General features: G+C 41.0%; 1 protein-coding gene and 1 long non-coding RNA gene across 8 annotated transcripts in view; one reads left to right on the forward strand and one right to left on the reverse strand.

Annotated features, from left to right (window-relative positions):
• The window catches only part of Gm14330, a 33,651-nt gene extending 13,690 nt beyond the window's left edge, over positions 1 to 19,961 (forward strand). Inside the window, exon 3 of the long non-coding RNA XR_003956535.1 lies at positions 11,604 to 19,961. This is a non-coding gene — a long non-coding RNA (predicted gene 14330). The remainder of the gene's footprint in view (positions 1 to 11,603) is intronic.
• Grin2b (glutamate receptor, ionotropic, NMDA2B (epsilon 2)) overlaps positions 1 to 22,041 on the reverse strand; it is a 460,395-nt gene that overhangs the window by 152,828 nt on the left and 285,526 nt on the right. The gene's annotated exons all lie outside the window — the stretch shown is intronic.

A 22,041-nucleotide genomic window follows, 5' to 3' on the forward strand; every position in this document is an offset into this window, starting at 1 on the left:
AGCTGATGAGCATATTACACATGCGGCAGAAGCAAGTGTGCGCCTGCCATTCCCTCCCGTTGGACTGCCACATGCAGGAACTGTTTCACATTCAGGGATGTCTCCAAAGCCCTGCAATTTCTCAGCTTGTGGAGATCACAAACACATCTTAAGAGGAGTTCCCATGGAAAAGCAAGACAGCAAAGAAAGTCTAAAATTACTTTCTCTTGTGGGAACATACAAATATTAACCAAAGGTGGTGTTTTTTGAGAGAATAATTTCAGTTCTGCATGTGGTGAAATGATCCCCCTGTGTCTGTGTAAACAAAATATATCTAAACACATTTTCAAAGCCTGGGAGGAAATATTCCAAAATGTAAGACTACTCTCTCTGTGTAATAAAAATTTACATATTCTTAAATGTATACCAACCAAACAAATGACATAGTGTGCAACATATATGTACTAGTTTTCCATCTTGAAAAATATCTTAAGAACCAAATATTTGTATTAATCATTTGTATAGAATATGACAAGCAAATAAAAATGATTATTGTAATATGTAAAAGGTGGAAAAAAACCCATCCATCAAAATGTTGCCCTTGCTATAGTGGGATTCTGTCAGCAACAGACAACCAACAGATGCTGGCTCCTGAGTCTCCAGAACTAATAAAACTTCTCTCTTTATAAAGTTAACCAGCCTCAGATGTTTTGTTACAATGATGCAAAAATAACTTATATAATGAGTGTGTAGTTCTAACAACTTAAAAATAATTTATATAACTAGTGTGTATACAAGTTGTAACAGCCCAAAGTAAATTCTCATTGCTGTCATGCTAAAACTTAAGAATTGAAAAATTAAAATAATAGCATAACAAACTGGATGCCTAATGATAGTGGGTGCACAAAACCAAGAACAAGGGTCAGAGACGAGAACAGAATAAAAGCCCAGTGTTAGCGTGGTGGATGGGAGCTGTTTTTCTGCTCAAAATGTGTTGCTGCTGTTTTCTGTCCATGGGCTTTCATTTAAAAACAGAGCCTCGCTGTGTAGCCCAGGCTAGAATTGTGCTTTCCACCATCCACCCTCTTCTTCCTGAGGTCAAGGATAGCAGGCATGTGCCACACTGTCACACTTGTTTCTAGCTCTTAAAATGGAATCAGTACCATGTTTTTTTTTTTTAGTTGGCTTACTCTGGTTGTGGTAAGAGTACCTTCAGCAATGGTAATACATTGTCCCTTTGATGTAATTAGCCAATGGGTTTGCATAAAATAACATGAAGCCAGTACTGACAGAAAGAAATGAGCTTACCACTTGTGGTACTCTGCTGTGTATCTGCCTTCCCAGCACTTGGGAGATGGAGGTAGAAGGATCAGGAGTTCTAGGTCAGCCTTGGCTACACAGCATATTCAAGGTCACTGAGAGGGTAAGAGTGAAAGAGTGATGGAGAATGATGGGGTATGAATGTGTATCAGCTCATGTCTACCTGATAACAGTGCAGAATTATGATATGGACAAAGCAACACGGCACTACCTGCAGTATAAGAAATTAATAAACAAGTACTACTAGAGCACTTGGGTCTTCTACATCAACCAGACTGAGTAGCACTGACGATTCTAGTCCAGGTGGGTCTGAAACCATCAGCAATCTGCAGGGGACTGACAGGAGTGAACACATACAAGGTGTTTAAGTGGGGATCTTAAGAATGACTGGGGTGGCAAAGGAACTATGTCTCCTTCAAGCCTACAGAAGAAGGATCAATATAATAAAAAGTAGCTCCCTCAGCGCCACAGAGGAGGAGAGAAACACCCTATCTGATAGAAAGGAAAACTTTGGGGGTCCAAATCAGTATTTGGTAGAAGACATTACACTGGAGGTAGGCACACTCGAACAAAATTAGTGACGTCACACCCTTACAAGGCAGTCCTCTTTTCTTCTTCTTCTTCTTCTTCTTCTTCTTCTTCTTCTTCTTCTTCTTCTTCTTCTTCTTCTTCTTCTTCTTCTTCTTCTTCTTCTTCTTCTTCCTCCTCTTCCTCTTCCTCTTCCTCTTCCTCTTCCTCTTCCTCTTCCTCTTCCTCTTCCTCTTCCTCTTCCTCTTCCTCTTCCTCTTCCTCTTCTTCTTCTTCTTCTTCTTCTTCTTCTTCTTCTTCTTCTTCCTCTTCCTCTTCCTCTTCTTCTCTCTTTTCCTTCCCTTCCCTTCCCTTCCCTTCCCTTCCCTTCCCTTCCCTTCCCTTCCCTTCCCTTCCCTTCCCTTCCCTTCCCTTCCCTTCCCTTCCCTTCCCTTCCCTTCCCTTTCTTTACCTTTCCTTCCATTCCTTTTCCTTTTTATGGGGGCATGTTTTTAACTTTCAGAGAAATTTCTTCTAATGAGGCAAACTCCTCCTTTGAATAGCAGAGGAGTTGAAAACAATGAAACACTATGCATGTCAGGAGCATGGGGTGGAAAGGTTAGAACACTAGAACTTTTTAACAGTTTTTATCATGTGTGTAGTAAGTATACTGGGTCTCACTTGGATTGTGTTTATTTGCCAGATTTTGAGTGGAAAACTGATAGACCTTTTTTCATTCATTCAGTTTACATCTTGATCCCAGCTGTAGCCCCCTCCTCCTTCTCCTCCCAGTCCTACTCTCACATCCCCTTTCCCCCAAGATGGGGAAGGTCCCCCATGAGTAGGATTATTTTAAAGTTTTTTTTCAGATAGTTCCCACTAGGTAGCTCCAGCTAGTCTGGAACTCACTATGTAGGCCAGGCTGGCCTCCAAGTCATAGAGACCTGCCTGCCTCTGCCTCATGAGTGCTGGGATTGGAGGCGTGCTCTACCATGATCAGGAAATGATGGATATTTTAAGGAAGCCAAACGGCATCCTTCTCTTCTTGGCCTGTGTAATCTGCCTGTGGACTCTTTCTACAAGAACCACCACATAATGGGCAATCAACTTGAGTGGATGGATAAATCTTTACAAGGGAACTTGTGTCCAAGGGAACCTTCAGAGTTCATTCAAAATGATAAATGCCCCACCATTTGTCCCTATCAAGAGTCTTCCATTGCTCCTCCCCACTCCACCCAGACACTCAGATTGCAATGGAAGGTTCTATTTGATGGTAGAGACTAGGCAACTTCAAGAAGCTTAGCCGCACCCAACAGAGGTGAGTGGTGAGGGGTGGCTCAGCACTGTGATCTGGGCAGGCACTGGCACACAGCCATGATCAGTTCATGCCTCCTGTATCATCAGTTCACGATCTCTGAATGTCAGACAAAGGCAAACCAAAGCAGAGGCTCAGAAGGAGGAGGGAGGAATCATTGAAAGCTCCCTGAAAAATCCTTAAGCAACCCCTTATATGCCATCCCTCTTCCAAGTAAGTTGAGTCTTTTCTACAGAAGCTAATGCTGGTTGCTTCAAAGTCCAAGAACATTACTTTTTTAAGTTAAATAATCTCAGCAATCATATTACCTTAGTAATCTTCAAATTAGTATTCACATTAATTAAAATTTATGTAATGGGTGTTTTATAATTCATGGACCTCTTTCACGTACATAAGAGTTTCTCCATTATCATTCTTGGGAAATATTTCCCATAAGCCCTTTGTCTAATCTCTCCCCAGCCACGGCTGAGTATAATAACCACTAAAATGTCTACAATTTTACTAGTTTTAAGGTTAAGGATATTCCCCTACAAGAGATCTCAAGGTGTTGCTTTTATTTGATAATGTGATGTGTGGCCCAGATCCAAGGAGCACTTAGTAACAGAACCAAAAAGCCAGAGCAGACTTGTGGCATCTGTTTGTTCGGAGATCTATGGGTTTCCCGACTGGCCCTCCGGCTCCTCATTTCAGTAAGTCGGGAAGTGTCACTGCATCCATGATAGATGGAAAGATCCAGGCTTGAAATTATCACAAGTGGCTGTGGACTAATGCAGGAAGCACAGCTGTTCAATGAGCATTATGATTTGAACACAAGAGCAGATCCCATTAATCTGTCCTCCATGGGGGGCCACACACAATTAGTGCAAAGCAATCCATCCCTGGGTGGCAACTCCATTATAATCAGGGATTTAGCTTCACTTCCAAAGGCCGCATGAGGAGGGACCCTAGAAGAGTGACAGGGCAACTCTTCAGGGAGCTCCTCGGTACAGGATGCCTCAGTCAGCATTAAGAGCGTGAGATGCTGCTTTGGGGTCAGCTTTCTATTGAGTCTCTGTCTTCTTCCTTCCTTTGAAGCGTTAGTGTTGTTTCTAGCAGCCCCCAATTCCAGGGTTCATAGTTCCGTCAGACATCATTGACATCATCTGCTCTCTCCCTACCATGCAAGTAAGTATGTATGCAGCCAGCAAGACTCCATCCCTTAGCATTAAGGTCTCAATTCACCTAGGAGGAAAGAGATTTGCTTGTCATCTTATTTGCATGCAGGCTCATGCACCACAATGCGAAGGCCACCACAGTCTTTTCATTACGGTAATTTCCCACACCTGGCAATAAGGCGCTGTGAAGAATCAATGCTTTTTTCCTAATGTGTTCAAAGATGCCAAGTGAGCTAAAATATTCTGGGAATCACTGACAACTGTTGTGGACCTGGGAATGTGTGCTTATTACCTCAATAAATTTCTAACTGGACAGACATTTTAGGAAGATATTTTATCAATGAGTAGGCTTTTCTTTAAGCAATTTTATGTCTATAAAGACGGAAGACAGAAAATGGGTGATGGAATAGATGTATCATGAAAGCAGAATAGGAAGGAGGCTATTTGTAGGGGAGAAAGAGGCTGCTAACAAGAATGAGATAGAGAAGTGCGAGAGAGGGAGAGTGGAAGAGAAAGAGGAAGACAGGGGGATGGAGAGGCCAAGAAGAGTTAGAGCAAAGCACAATGGTCACCTTGGGTAATGTTTATTGTCAACTTGACACACCCTAGAGTCACCTGAGTAGAGGGAACCTCAGCTAAAAAATATTGCCCAGGTCATATCTGTGGGCATTTGTTTTTTGATAGCTAACTGATAGAGGAGGGCCAAGTCCACCGTGGGTGGTGCCATCCCTAGGCAGTTGGGCTGTATATAAAAGCTAGCTGAATTTTATCCAGCAAGCTGATTCCTCTGTGGTTTCTGCTTCAGTTCCTGGTTGAGTTCCTCACCCTAACTTCTCTCAGTGATGAATTGTGACCTGGAAATGTAAGACAAAATAAACCCTTTCCTCCGGATGCTTTACCACAGAAACAAAAGGAAAGTAAGACAGTATATGTAATATGTCATGTATAGCATGTATAATTATATATACAATAATGTCACATGAAGCCATTTTATATTTAAGCAAAACTTAATAAAAATAAAATAATTTTTTAAAAAAAGAAATGGGCTTTGCAAACACTATCTAGTGCAGGCAGAACAGCACGTTCTCCCGTGCGCCCATGCTTCCTGTCTGCACTGCTCCGCATGCACACCTGTCCTCTCACAACTTGGTTTGTAGTAATTGCATGCTCCGTGTTAATCAATCATAGTCTACAAATTAGCAAATGCAGTTATAAAACTCAATTCAATCTCCCAGAGATAACCACGTTCTTACTTTCAACAACATTCCTAGATATTGCCCAAGCACAAATATGTAAGTGAAATAAAATGCGCGTCACATCGTATACAACTGTTCTAGCTTATTTTCCTTAATACTGTCATCTCCTTCCTCACACACAGATGGAAGGGTATGAAGTGTAGTATTGAAAATCCTAATTTCTTGGTTACCTAAAAATGTAATTGATCCCTTCTTCACAGAAAGTTCAGATTTTTCAATTTACAACATCTGGATAACGTCTCAGTACGCTTTACCGGTTCTTTAAAATTAATGCTGATGAGAGGTTCCTTTAGCTTTAAAGTATTTGTTCCCACAACAACCTTCTTCTACCCAGGGAACCCACATAATGGTCCACAACTGTGACCTCACATAATTGCCTTCATTCACAATGACATTCAGAGTCAAACTCAAAGTCACAAAAAGCCACCCAGTGTGCAGATTCTGCAGTCACTTGTCCTTGTACTAAAGGAGAGGGAGAGACTGGATGTGGCAGGGGATAAAGAGATGTGGGCTGTAGAGGAGGAGGAGTTATTACTGAAAGCTAGTGAGAAGCAACACCAAGACGGAGATAGAAGAGCCATGAGAAGTTCCTGAAGATGGTGACTCTAGTTATGAGGAAAGAAGGTGGCATGGAAGCCACCAAAAAGAGAAAGTGATGCAGAGGCTGACGGTGATGGTGGTGCTTCAAGGTTGTAATGCACAGGGGAATTTGAGCCAGGAAAGGAGGCCCACTATACTCATGCAAAGCCGGGGCAAGGAGCAACAGCTTTTAGGAGACAGGAGCCTTGGTAAGAAAATGAAAGCTGAGAGAATAGAGCCACAGCTGGAAGAAGGACGAAGGACTTGATCTCTATCAAGCATACGGCTCAAATGGCCAAGCAGTTTGCCAACATTTCTCGATGACTCAAACCATGTCCTGACACAATCAGTGATTTCTCTTACTTACTGCACATTCATCTGCTGCTAGGAACCCTAGCAATGGAAACAATTCCAGTAGCCTTGTGTCCTTCTCCGTCATCATGACGTCCCCATCCTAGCCCTCAATGGATACCCACGTGGCCACCTAAACTAGGGACCTAATTCTCTAAGCCCTATTGGCACCTTCTTTACATATACCCTTCTGTGTCCTGCAGACCCACCTCTCCATAATTCCCACCATGGTTTTATTGATTCGGCTCCACGGTTCTGCCTCTTCCAAATGGAGTATGTGGTTTACAGTATTGTGAAGGTTCAACGAGCCCACGTGTTAGATAGGAACTGTTAAGTCCTCTGCCTGAAATACTGTCTAAACTTCATTTTCACCATGGTTACATTTATTTTCTCACTTAGGAATAAAGCCATTCTGCTGATAAGTTTCCCCATAACTTATCAAGACTGGAACTCCGAGGAGCCAGTTTCTTTCTGACTAAAATATCCATACAGATTGAATTCAGAACTGTCCCTGTAATGAATGCTCCTTCCCTGATTCTCTGGTGCCCTGGAATCCCTTGATATGACAATCTCAACCATTTTGTTCCTTTCTGTCATAATAATAGGCACTGTACACTCATGTGTCTGTCCACGGAGCTACCATGCACCTCACACAAAGGAGGCTTTAGGAATGCGAATTGTATTCCCCCTTCTCTCGCTTTAGTCCCTTCTCGCTGTCGCCTTAACTTCCCCACAGAGCACAAAGTCATCTCACAGGGAAACAAATGCCACTCGACTTTACTGTTATTATATCTGTTATTTCAAGGTCTTTAGGCGCAATACTCTAAAATGCACTGGAGAAAAAAATGTCCAAAACTGGTCAAACAAGAAGGGAGCAGACTGTAGGGAGCACAGTGCCTTGCATTCTCCAGCTTTACATTTCAAAGTCACTTCAAGACAGAAGGCTCCAAACTAGGCTCCTAAGGACTCCTTCCATTTGTCACCCCCAAATGGCTTGGGGACATAAAAAGTCACTGATCTGGTCTCCAAAACTGTCCTTGCCGTAAGTCTGAATTCCTGCTCACTGTAACTTTGAAACAATGTAGACAGTTGCAGGAATTCAGAGGACTTTCCAGAAGATGGCTAAAGACAAAAAAAAAAGAACACTTTGAGGCAAATCTGGGGTTGTTTTTCATGACACAGAAGAAGCTGAAAGGCTACAATGGATTGTTTGTTTGTTTGCTTGTTTGTTTGTTTCCAAGTTCATGAGAGATTGTTATTGATGACCTCATCAGCAGCCGCTCCCCATGACCTCAGTGGACAACACAAGAAAATGAATTCCAAGCAACAACATTTCAACTAGACAAGGAGACGCCTGCTCAGCTGCTTAAATACTGGGATAAAGGTCGCAAGAAACGTTGCCATGCTCTTCTTGCGAAGTGTTTCCAGGGACAATGAGCTTAGCAGAGGACACATCTGAATACAGGGGAGATGACTTCCAGTGTTACCTCAAGTGTTTGAATTGATACGGTCTTACAGGGTTTACCGGTGTGTCTCATTGGTTACAGAAATAAATTGGAACTGGAAAGAGGCCGAGGCTCAATAATCCTGAGAACTCAGAGCCAGGATTAGCGGTAGAGTTAATTCCTGAATAGACGCTGGAGGTGCCATCCACCAACATGATCATATTCTAGCTCTGTTGAGATCAAAGGAAAAATGTCTCAGCTCACACTTTCCCAGTGGGAGACTAAATGCTTAGAAATGAAATCGTTCCTTCCAGTGACTTAAGCAGAACTCAATCAGCAGAGAGAATAAAAAGGTCGCAGCAGACTTGCAGTTTAATCAGAGTTTCTAGTATACCAACATGCCTCCCATAGATGGACAGCCCAGCTAATGCTGTTTGTTTTGTGGTGAGCAATGTTTGTTACCTTCTTACCCCAGCCTGAAATTACAATCTCAACCTTCTCATGCTGGACCAATCTGACTACCTTGAAAGCTGGGCCCTGAACATGAAGCTCAGACACTGAGACCATGAAGCCTGAGGTCCCACAGTTAATAGCACATGAAATCATGAATGACAGAGCATGCCACCTATATTCCAGGGACTTGAGAGGTAGGCATAGGAGAATTGGGAGTCCAGGGTCATTCTTCATTACAATATCATATAGAGCTACCTATTTAATTCCAGGCTAGCCTGGGATACATGAGACCCTGTAACAACAACAACAACAACAACAACAACAAGGGTCTATCTAGAGAGATGGCTCAACTACTCTCAAAAAGGATTGTGAGTTTAGTTCTCACAACCTTCTATAACTGGAATTGGAACTCTAGTTCTAGGGGATCTGATGCCCTCATCTGGCCTTTATTGGTACTGCACACATGTGGTGCAAAAACAGGCCTGTAGGCAAACACTCATACATATAAAAATAAATAAATTTCTTTAAAAAGAATGAAAGAAGAGAGAGAGAGAGAGAGAGAGAGAGAGAGAGAGAGAGAGAGAGAGAGAGAGAGAGAGAGAGAGAGAAACCCCTGGCTCAGTCCTACCTTTTTTTCCTTCCTGTCTTGAGAATTTAACCCAAAACTTCATGTGTGTTAGGCAAGTGCTCTGCCAATAAGCTACTCCAGTCAGCCTCAGATGCCAGCTTTTAAATGAAGACCCCAAGACTCCCTGGATGGGCATGCAAGACCTACATGATTCCTCTTCTAGGCCCAAGTGGACTGGACCAGAGGGTCAAAGCAACAGAGCTAATAAAATTGCCAATTGCCGATCTGGTAATTATAAGCTCGATATTCCTGTGAAGACTAAGGACTTACTAAGTTGGCCACAGTGAGAGAGACTTTGGCTCGAATCTTCCATGCATTATCTCAAGCTGGTCAGCCCCCAGGGCTTCCCATCTTCCTCAGAAGCAGGCTCTTCCCAAAACACTATCTCCACCCTCTTCCTCAGAAACTACCCTGACATTAACTACCCTTACAACACCTGAGCCTGGCCACCCGGTGCTAACCAGCTTCTCCAAACCCCAGGAGGGCTAGTGTGTAAGCCCTTTATGTCTGAAGGTCTTTCTCTGTGGCCATGGAGGTAGGTGGAAAGGGATTTTTAGAAGCACGAAATTATAATAAGATGAAAATATTCTTAGGGCTTTGGTCTGGCTCCTTGATCTTAATCCGCTTCTGCTGTGGCAAACGGAATCTTGTTTGGCTTTCATTCTTAAAGCAAAAAGCCAATAAATGTCAAACCTCAACCACTCCCCATTGTGCCCTTTTCTTCCGTGAAGGTACAGTCAAGGAAGGAGGGCTCATCTATCCTAGCATCAGGTGGCGCCGCAGATCTCATAGGGACAGCACCCAAATCAGTATGCATCCTCACATTCATTCTGCCTGAATCCAGTAGCTCAGCAACAACGAGCTAAAAATCATAGCAGAGTGGTCCAGTTGTTCTTCATTTATATAATAGCCCCTCCCACTCCAGTAATGCTACCTCTCACGGTCATTAGGATTTTATGAATCTATAGAAAAGTTAAATATGCTGTGTCAATGAACAACTCAATCAAGGCTTACTTTTTAAAAAACATCAGATATTTTGTATCAGTGCATGGTCATAAGGTAGCATTTCCATACAATGCCCAGGCAGGGTAGGGCCTGAGATTGGTCAAGAGTGTGAGCCAGAGGGCTCTGTGTGTGGTGGCTTTGAGAGGGAAATAAAGACTCGTTTAGATGTTCAGGACTGTTGTTAGCATATTTCTATTCTGTGCCTGAAAGCAAAGAATGAAAGCGTACCCTTTACCTAAGAAACAGTGTATTCAGAACCTCTATGTCATAGTGGGGCAGGCTACTGGACACCAGTGGGTAAGGCACATAGCGCTCTCTAGAGCGCTCTCTAGAGGGCCAAGGGGGAATTCTCAGCACTGCTAGAAACCTGAGGGATGCACTTTTTTTTTTTTTTTTTTTTTTTTTTTTTTTTTTTTTTTTTTTTTTTTTACTGTAGGGACCAAAGTACTCCTAGGCAACGAGGCAGAGCAGGCTGTGACTCAGCAGCCGTGGGGCTGTGTCAAACTTAGCCCAGCTAGACTGGACCCAAAGATCAGCAGCAGCAAAGATAATAAGGCTGCCGATTACTGATCAGGCAATTATAAGACTCTTTGACAGGCTGGGGAAAAAGAAAAGCAGTTTCTCATTTTCTCCTATGCCTGCAATTTTATCCTGTCACACTCGAATTAGCTCTTTGGGAGTAGATAGTCTTGTGCCCATTCTACAGAGAAATACAGGCTCAACTTGGGTGGGATGAAAACATTTAGCCCAGCCACAGAGATTCCAGCACATCTGTATGTCATGTAGCACCATTCGCAATAGCCAAGTTACAGAATCTACCTAAGTGCCCATTGACAGACAAGTAGATAAATAAAATGAGGGCACACACACACACAGGAGACTTACACGCAGCTATGACAAGGAAGGAAATTGCATAATTTGCAGGAAAATGAATGGATCATGATGTTACGTGGGATGAACAACATTTAGAAAGATAAAGACTACAGTTTATCATGAGACATGAAAGCAGACGAGGTTACACTGGGGCAGAGAAGGCTTCAGAAAGTTGGGGAAGAAGAGAAAAGAGTGGTGAGGGAAGTGTGTGGACATTGGTGAAACTGCAATGTGTAAGCAGAAGCATATAATGGAACCCATTTCTTGGTACAACATCTTTATGCCAATTAATAAGGGGGGAACTCTCTTGACTTTCATTGTCATATGTCTCCATAAAACCCATTGCCCCATCACAAAAACCTGACCCTTGTTTTTTTTGTTTGGTTTTTTTTTTTTTTTTTTTTTGCCTAGCTTCACCTTTCATTATGTTTACATTTGCAGAGTAATGGAGAGGAAATTTAGAAAAATGTGTTTTTGAGCCTGTACTATGTCCTAAATATTTTATTTCTCCCTGTGAAATAAATGTCATTCTATGGTTATATAAAAGAAAAACGTCACGGAAACACAGAGAGGTTAATCAACTCGTCCAAGGTCATCAGGATTGGTTGTGCTAATTACCTTCTTACCGCTGCGAACTGCTCAGTGCACAGCCCTGTGTGCATCCTTATTTATTGGCCTTTTTGTTGTTGGGCATCCAAATGTCCTTATTGAGAGCTTCTGATGCGTATGTACTTCCAGGCTCTGCTCTGAGAACTCGGGATATCGAGAACAGAGTCTTCCCCCTGAGGAACTTCGATTCGAACAGTGGTAACCTGGTAAGTAAATGCTAACACTAAGCTATAAGGTGAATAACTGGGTTTTCGTTTATCTTGTAAGTGTGGGCATTCAAAAATCCAAGCTTCCTGGTTCTGGTTCAAGATAAGGTGAAGTAAAGGCAGGCCAGCTTGTCTCTCCCACTGAGTAGAGCCATAAAGCCTGAGCTGACTGCATGACACAGCCCCTTCAGGTCTCTGAAAATCAAGTATCAACAAGCAGATTAAGAAGAACACTGGAATTCAAAATATCACCAAACTACTGGCTGTAATCAAGAATCAGAATCGCAAAACACAGCATTCAAGCCAGCCAGAATACACTCCTAAATCACTCAGCACACAGAGAACCACGGATATTTCAACTTATGTGAAGAAGGAAAAAAAAAAAAAAAACAATCAACAGGCAAAACCATGGCACAGATGCTGGAATTATGTGGCAAAAATGTGATGTAGCTACTATCTATAAAAATAGTTAAATGGGCAATCAGAAACATGTCTGACAAAAGGCATCAGCAAAGACAGAGGAGACATGCAGAAAAACAAGTGGAAATTTTAGAAGCAAATGTATAAAGCAGCCAGAATAAAAACATCCCCGTGGCTGAGGGCATGCCCAGAATGCTGATGACAGAGAAGGCTGAGATCTTTAAGGCTATTTAAGGTGTACCTCCTCCTCTTGAGCCCCAGATTCTATGCTAAAGTCCTAGGGTCCTAACTAAGAGTGCTTGAGTTCTTGAAGCCACCGGCTCATCTTCTTTTTTTTTTTTTTTTTAAAAGATTTTATTTATTTATTATATGTAAGTACACTGTAGCTGTCTTCAGATCTCATTACGGGTGGTTGTGAGCCACCATGTGGTTGCTGGGATTTGAACTCAGGACCTCCAGAAGAGCAGTCAGTGCTCTTAACTGCTGAGCCATCTCACCAGCCCTCATCTTCTTAGAGATCTATTTTTTATTACCTCTTTTTTTTCCTCCCCTCTAATTTCTTTTATTACCTGTTGGTGGAATATATTTCTGGCAAGGATGTAGAGTAGTACATCCATTTTTTAAAAAGTAGGTTGAACATATCTTATAAATTCTATTTTGGGATATTTGCCCAGGAGAAATAGAAATATAAATAACAAAACAGCATCAACAAAAATTCTTAGAGCATTTTTATTCATCATAGGTCCTAAAGGAGAAACAACCCAAATGTCCATCAGTAGAAAACAACAGATTCTGATCTATTTATACAGTGGTATAATGCTCAGCTTTAAGAAGAACATATTGTTGATAAATATGATGATATGAACGGATTCCAAGCCTGCGCATTGCTCATATGGAGGTCAGAGAACAACCTCCAGTGTTGCTCCTCGGGCACTGCCGACCTTTTAGATTTCTTTTAGTTTTTTGAGTTATTCTGAGAGATAGAAGCCAGATTCAAAAGAACACAAATCTTATAACTGCTTTTGTGTAAACTAATATTTTCTGTCAACTTTTGATACTATGGAGTATCAGCATATGGCTATTTATTTATTTATTTATTATTGGATATTTTCTTTATTTACATTTCAAATGTTATCTCCTTTCCCGGTTTCCCCCCTTTCTAGAAACCCCTTGCTTCTATAAAGGTGTTCCTCCACCCACCCATCCACATACTCCCACCTCCCACCCTCAATTTCCCTACACTGGAGCATCTATCGAGCCTTCACAGGATCAAGAATATCTTCTCCCATTGATGAATGACAAGGCCATCCTCTGCTACATATGCAGCTGGAGCCATGTGTACTCCTTTGTTTTGTTTTTCCTTCCCTCTAATTTCTTTTATTACCTGTTAGTGGGATATATTTCTGACAAGGATGTGCAGTAATAAAACCATTTTTGTAACCATGGCTTAGTCCCTGGGAGTTCTGGGGGGTCTGGTTCATTGATATTGTTGTTCTTCCTATGGGGTTGCAAACCCCTTCAACTCCTTTAGTCCTTTCTCTAACTCCTCTGTTGGGCACCCCACACTCAGTCCGATGGTTGGCTGCGAGCATCCACCTCTGTATTTGTAAGGCTCTGGCAGATACTCTCAGGAGACAGCTATAACAGGCTCCTTTCAGCATGCACTTCTTGGCATCCACAAGAGTTTCTGGGCTTGGTAACTGTATATGGGATGAATCCCCAGATGGGACAGTCTCTGGGTCACCTTTCCTTCAGTCTCTTCACTTCATCTCCATATTTGCTCCTGTGAGTAATTTTGTATTTTGTTCTCCTTCTAAGAACTGAAGCACCCACACTTTGGTCTTCCTTCTTCTTGAGCTTCATGTGGTCTGTGTATTGTATCTTGTTTTTTTTGGAGCTTTTTGGCTAATATCCATTTATCAGTGAGTGTATACCATGTGTGTTCTTTTGTGATTGGGTTACCTCACTCAGGATATTTTCTAGTTCCATCCATTTGCCTAAGAATTTCATGAATTCGTCGTTTTTAATAGCTGAGTAGTACTCTATTGTGTAAATGTACCACATTTTCTATATCCATTGCTCTGTTGAGGGACATCTGGGTTCTTTCCAGCTCCTGGCTATTACAGATAAGGCTGCTATGAACATAGTGGAGCATGTGCCCTTATTACAAGTTGGAGAATCTTCTGGGAATATGCCCAGGAGTGGTATAGCTGAGTACTATGTCCAATTTTCTGAGGAACCTCCAAACTGATTTCCAGAGTGGTTGAACCAGCTTGCAATCCCACCAGCAATGGAGGAGTGTTCCTCTTTCTCCACATCTCTGCCAGCATCTGCTGTCACCTGAATTTTTTATTTTAGCCATTCTGACTGGTGTGAGGTAGAATCTCGGGGTTGTTTTGATTTGCATTTCTGGCAGGGCCTCTCAGGAGACAGCCATATTTTGATTGGAACATTATCTTTATGAAATACTTTTAAGACTCTGCTCATCATGAAAAACGAACATTCTCTGTCAACTGTTGATACTATGGAGTGCCAGCATATGTTTCTCAACTTCAAAATTATAAGCCTAATTTAATACTGTAAACATTTCCCAAGTTCCAGTCATCCTTACTTCTCAAGTAGTCCCCAGGAAAAGCTTTGTGTTGTAATTTAATTTAAATTCAGAATGCATAGTGGTAAATACATTTCTCCACTTAAAATTGCTTCACCTCAATAAATACTAAAAGTACAACTTTGTGCAGAACACGACAGTAAATGATGGAGGAGTTTTAAGACTCGTGATATATAGCCCCTCCTTTCATGCCATGTAGCATGAGATAAAACACCAAACTACTGTATTACAAACAGAATATATCTGTAAAGATTGTAGTACAGTATAAATGGTTTTTGAAGCCTGTATAATACATTTGAGACATGTTAGCTGCTTCTTCTAAGAGCATTGGTTGAAAGTCATTCCAAAATGATAACACATTAATCCATTTAATGTGCTACTGAAAAACATAGCTAGCAGACATGGGTTAATTCAATTCATCAAACCCCCCCCATTTGACCAGCTTTAATACTGTTAGCAAGTAGTCTCAAAAATCAACAGTAGATGACGTAGAAACCCCAGATGCCAAGAAGTCTTGCCTCTGCAAGACAGGCAATGGGATTTCCCCTCCAAGGAGGAACTGACTTCTTTCTAGAGGAATCAGAGAGTTTAATTCTCTCGATTCTTATCTAAGTAGCAATCAGGACCCATATGCTACTAAAAGAACAGCTGCAATACTTCTACCCAAAGAGCAAGAGAGTCTTAAGAGGCCACATGCTTAATAGCACACTCAACAAGTGAGTAGCTGAGGATGTGCCTGTAGGTTTTTTATCTTGTCCTTCTTTACGGCTGTCACTGTTACCAATGCTTAATAAAGAACAATGGAGAGAGGGTGGAGCACCCTTGAGACCATGCAATAAGTGCATGAGAAAGTATTCTACAACCGACCCAGAAGGGGAAAACAAAGCCCAAGCACACTGAAGTTCCATTGCATACTAGTCCGAACAGCCACCATTAACAAATAACATGTAGACTTGGCTTCCATCTTTGTGGACTTTCAGTCCGCATATAAATTAGTCCAGCCCTTATAGAAATTAGTAAGGAGGTTCATAAAAACTAAAATTAGAACTATCATATATATAATCCAGGTGAACCACTCTTAAGCGTGTGCCCAAAGGGCGCCAAAGTCAGCAAACCATAGCTAAATCTTCATGTAATGTTTACTGTAGCAGTATTAGCAACAGCTAAGTCATGAGGCTAAAGCACCTGTTGGCGGATGAATGTGGTGCGTATCCATCCACACAATGAGCTTATCTCCATTTCTATAGAGAGAGCAGAAGTATGTGACGTGCAAGAAATGAATGAAACTGAATATTATCATGATAAGTGAAACAAGCCAAAGCCAAACTCAGAGAGACAAGGCCACATATTTTCTCTCATAAAGGTACCTGATATATATATATATATATATATATATATATATATATATATATATATATCATTAAGGTAGGGGATTATATTTGGGAAGAGGAAGGGACCAGCAGGAAGTGAGGAGGTGGACAAACGAGATTAATAAGACTATATGATTAAAATACATTTTATATACATGCATGAAAATATCATAACAAAGCCCATTCTTTTGTACAATTAACAGGTGCTAGTTAAACAGGGGGAAATTGAGGCAAGAAATCCTCTACGTTGGGAAATCTGGTTCCTCTTCTGAACACTACTGCAATCCCATACAGCTGCCCGGCTGTCCACTGGAAAAGCGCATTGTGTATGAAGTGTGAGACACCAGTGCTTTGTGAGGGCTATTCTTCCTCCTACAGTCCTTACCGCTCCTCTGGACCTAGAAAGTACCATTTTCAGTTTCTGTTTAGCATCCTTAAGGTGAGCATTGTTTTTAGCCCTAGTTTCCAAAAGTGAAATCCTCAAGGCTCCCAAATTAAACAGAGTTCTAAAAATGGATCCTGTATCATTCAACCAAAGACTGTCTCTCAGGAAATGGGTGGGAATAAAATTCTCTCCTTCCTGTTCTCCCCTCCCCCCTCCCTTGAGCCATCACTGTTGATGGATTGGAGATGTCAGCTTGTCAGCTCTTATTGGGTGCTGCCTGATGTAAGTCCACACTGAGGCAGTGAAAATCTGTTTGCAGTCAGCTCTTTTAATAAGTCCCAGGAAACAGGAGGAAAGCAGATCATTGGGCACGATGCTTCCTCTGATACGGTAGGGGAAATCGCCGATGACAGAGGCTTGATATAGAGAGGAAGGTTTGAAACAACGAACAGTTCTTTTAAAGAAAAAAAAAAACTGAAAAAAAAATAAAAAGTTTCCCAACAACTTTGGGGATTCTAAGAAACATGACACTTTTATGTTTGTGATTTAAAGTTGACCTAGACTCCATTGTTTCTAAAGGAGGTCAGATCTCCTGCATAGAAAGCCCCCATTCCAGTGAGTCCTGTGGGTCCTTGGCATTCAGTGGGTTCTGAACTCTGGTGAATAATATTAGTGCCTCCTCTTATTCTCAGTCCAAAGAGGGATCCCCCAGGGGGTTACCTAGCCTCTTTTCTTCCCCAGAAGGATAACGATGTCTGATGCTATCAAAGGCACTGGAGATGTATCACACAAAGCATCTAGCATTTCAGGGAACCCAAGCAGAATTCCCTAGAGAGTTCTGAATTCTAAAAGTGTTTCCATTGCACCAGCTTCACGTTATTAAGATCAAATTAGGTGCCAGGTTCCTGAAAAGAGCACTCCAGTCTTTTCAAATATCCCCTGACACTGTGTCAGTGAATTGCCAGAGTCGCTGTGCTGTGAGTCTTATGATGCTAAATGCTGGTGGATGATGGAGATAGAATAGTCACGGTGAAGATGCTGACGGAGATGATAATGGTATCCACTGCTAATAATAAGGCAATTTTCTTAAATGAGCCAACTAGGTGAAATAATCTAAGAACAATTATTATGTATGTGGTAATTCAATCACATTTCTGGAGTCTCTCTGTTACCATTAGCCACGTCACACTGGAAGAACACAGAACTGACAAAAAGTGAATTTCAGAAGTCTGGCTATCAACGTTCCAGCTAAAGTGATTGCAGGATTAGACTGACAAACATGTCCTCTCTGGTAGGAATTAATAAAGTAATGACTACTGAAGGCCCAAACAGCATGTGGCTTTTCATGATTAATCTTACACAGAAAGTTAACTATTTCCTTCATTTCTGACCTCCAAGGCAAGTAGCCTGTCATAAGCACACAGCTTGTGGTTTGAATGAATGTGTGCATGATTGGATAAAGGAGCGTATAAATGAATAAGTTAATGAGTGCTTCTCTGCTTTTCATAATAAATAGTACATGTGCCAGTAATAAATACATTTTTAGCAAATTTTGGTGTTATGCTCTAATAAAAAATCATCTTGGGCTGGGCATGGTGGCTTTCCATTGTGACTCCAGTACGTAGGAGGCTGGACAGGAAGATCTGAAGTTTGAGGCCAGTCTGGGCTACATAGTTAGACTTCATCTCAAAAGGCGTATGTGGCAGTAGGGCATATCTGCTCAGGGAACCTGAATCCCAATTTTGCAAATGAACAATATTACATTATATCAACTTAAGGGATGTATTAAAAATATGACAACCCCTGCCTCCCCCAACCCCCTCAAAGCAGAGGAAACTGGTAATGATGGCATGAAAGTAAACCCCTTTTAAACCATTATAAATGTCTTCTCCATATCCAGAGAAGTTTGATTAAAATATCTGCAGAAGCATAGGGGTTTATCCTTATGCAGCATTTCTGTGTTCTTTCTAACATTTACATACCTTCCCCATAATATCTATTTAGTGAGCTAACATCAATAAAATCTTTTCTGTAGATTAAAAAACACTCAAACCTGACAACTGAAGTCTCCAAGGAGAGCCAGTGACCTAAACCAATACTAGACTAAGAACTCAGTGGTGTTATGAATATATCACATTTGCTTCTGTATCTACAACAAGATTGATTGTAGGTTCTATATTAAATGTGTCTGACACCATGCAGGAAGAGCTGCAACGGACAAGTGAGCTTCCTAGAGATGGCCCACCATCTTGCTCTGCTGCAATAGGTGAACCCTGAAGAGGCACAGACCCAGGAGATGGCCCACCATCTTGCTCTGCTGCAATAGGTGAACCCTGAAGAGGCACAGACTCAGGAGATGGCCCACCATCTTGCTCTGCTGCAATAGGTGAACCCTGAGGAGGCACAGACCCGGGAGCTTTCTCCCTGGGTTGCATCTTGCTACAAGAATGCCTTCTCAATTTTTTCATTGCTATAGTCCTCATATATCTGGCTTGATGTGATTGGGCATTGCGAGACCCTCACTGCCTATAGCCTGGTGATTACTTCTTGGCTCACCTGTTGGGCAAGTTTCCTATCCATCAACATGAAGATGTACGCTCTTGAGACAATGCTGTTTAGGTGACTTAAGGATTTCATGGAATTCCTGATTTGATTTAGATAGTTTTAGAAAGCTAGGTTGAATTAAATAAGTTTGGGAAGTGAGGGTAGTTGATAGAAAGCTTGAAGTTAGAATCAAGAATAGAGCATGCCCCTTCCTCATAAAATAGCAAGAGCTGAATAGGTTAGAGAAAGGAGTACATTTTATACATTACAAGCATGAAAATTGTAGTATAAATAAAAATAGATTGTGACAAGTTAATGATCAAAAAAATATTCATTCTAGTTTGGGCCTGAATTCCTTAATCTACTGAACCAGGGATATGACCACAGGTTTCAATGTGTACTGTGAGGGGAAGGTCACGAACGAAGGGTAGGGCTCATTCACATTTCATTGTGAATGGAAGAACAAAGAACAGATCATTACCCATTTAGTTGACCATGCCTTCAAAAATAAGACCTAAGATAGATGACCTGCTCCTTAGTAAATACAAGTTGTCATCAGCTAAGAATAGGGAAAATTTTCTTACTATAGACTTGGTTGTTAATCTATGACATAAAAATTATTGCTTTGGGGTTACAATGAACTCATGGAGAGAAAGAGAGATGTTAAACATAAGTTTCAAAAGAAGAATATGCAATCATAATGCTGCTGTAATTCCCCCTTCCTGTAATGACTTTAATCTGTTATTTGAAGAATATGTTTTTGTGGTGATTGTTTTTAGAAAATTTTTAACTGTGGCAATGAGGTAATTTTCTTCTTACATAGAAAACTTTGTCTTAAGGGGTATAAAAGGGCTAGGGGAAAAAACTAAGTTGTTGAAGCCTGCTCATTGGAGCTTGCCTTGCTTCATATACTATCTCTGTGTGTGCGTGTGTGTGCGTGTGTGTATGTGCGCATGTGTGTGTGTGTTTGTGTGTGTGTGTGTGTGTGTGTGATTTTTCTCTATTCTTTCTTTTCTCTAGCTGCTGGCTGTCCTTGGCAGCAGCCTCCATTGGGTGGTATCTGAACTGACCTCTGTTAGCTCTACTAATACCTGACACCTGCACTGGTTACTATTAGCCGTGACACTATTGCTGATGCCAAAATCAACCCTCACCTGCTAACACTGTGGTTACTGTGTTAACTTTGACAAAAAAAAACAAAAAATACATTCTTAACGAAGGTATGCTAGTTGTTAAATAGAGGGGTGGAACTGGAATGCAAACGTGGAAACTTAAGAGTGTGCAAGGTTAGAGACAGACCAGCATTGTGTGAGGAGGTGAATCAGAGAGGTTCCATGGAGGATTCGAATAAGAATAGTATTCTGCTGGAATAGTAGCTATGCTAGGGATCAGTACAAAACTAAGCTTCTCATTTGGAAAAGCACTAAGCACTTAGGGACCTCAGCATCCACATGTGAAACTTATATGAGGTTGTCTGTCCTTTAGCATCTTAGTCCTTGAGCAAGACTCTCATTGCATGGTCACAAGGACCTCTGGTAAGTACCAAACAGCATGCTTTGTAAAGAAATGTTGTGAGAATTCCATAGATGAGCTCAATAATATATATATATATATATATATATATATATATATATATATATATATATATATATTATATAAAGAAATAAAAGACAGGGTCAGGCAATGAAGACACAAAAAATAAAGGTGGAAGAAACAAATTCTCTTGTTAAAAGAAACCCTTCTTTCTCACATCTGAAGCTGCAGAGTTAATTTGAAATTGAAAGCCCGTGGTTGAGAGGAATTAGCTGCTCCAGGATACATGTTATTATACTATTACATTCCTGTCATGCATGTTCACACATGTTGGTCCTACTTGTCCAATTTCAGATCTTTGAGACGGAGGAAAATCCTTTTTATATATTCTTCACCTCTACATATGATGTTGAGACCTGATATAACTAATAACAAATTCTAATTAGTCCTGGTACTTCAACTGTAAAGTAGATATAGAAAAACTTCTAGGTGTGCAAACACAAAACATAAGAAGAGTGGATTTTCATGAAAAGTGGAAGTTAGGGGAAGATGAGTTAGCATTTCTTGTGTAAAAAGCACATTTGAATTATATTATACTCTGCCTCCCCCCCTCCCCTCCCTTCCCCTCCCTCCCTTCCCCTCCTCTCTCTCTCTCTCTCTCTCTCTCTCTCTCTCTCTCTCTCTCTCTGTATGTGTGTTGTACACCCAACTGTTACATACAATCTTCATCTAGGAATACCATCCTTTTAGGATTGGCAAAGCTGGAATGAGAGTGATTTATACATTCAGTTAAGCAGCTAGTAAATTGTTATGGATTCTGGATTCCAAGCATATTAGAATTTATAGCAAGGTAAGGCTGACTAAAATATATAGTAGCACAGAAAACAGATAGAGCATGACAATTTTTGGAGGTAATAATAATAATGATGATGATAATAATAATAATTGACTTGAAATAAAAGGCAGCACTAAATAAAAGTATAACTAGAATTAAACTTACAAAGGCCCATTTAGAATAGTATCTCTAATTTAGGAACATAATATTTTCCATTAGCCTTAGTTTTTTCAAGAAAATATAAGGTAGAAAATAAGAACGACCAGAAAAACATAGTAACAGAAGTCAGGTCTGATCATTGCTGAGGATGGGCCAGGAGAGCTACTGGCAAAGATTCTGCACACCAAAGGTGGATAGTAATGAGGTAGAAGTAGGAGAAGTCATGAGACCATCTTCTTCTCCCAAATCTACCATAGACAATAAACTACTAGATATTTTAAAGGATTTCCTGTCCTGCTGGAAACCCAGGGACCATTCTACCTTTGCCTTCATTTTATAGATGAGAAATGAAAATCACAAACATATCGGCAGTAGAGGGGAAGGCTCAGTTTAGGAACTGTGAGTCTGAAGTTGGAAACATCCTTTTTTGTTGTTGAACATCTCTTTTCTCTTTGTCTCCCCAGGGAGACTACCTGACAACTATGGTTATCTTTGAGAGGGGAG

The sequence above is a fragment of the Mus musculus genome, chromosome 6, assembly GCF_000001635.26.
Source record: "Mus musculus strain C57BL/6J chromosome 6, GRCm38.p6 C57BL/6J".
In the NCBI taxonomy this organism is placed as follows: domain Eukaryota; kingdom Metazoa; phylum Chordata; class Mammalia; order Rodentia; family Muridae; genus Mus; species Mus musculus.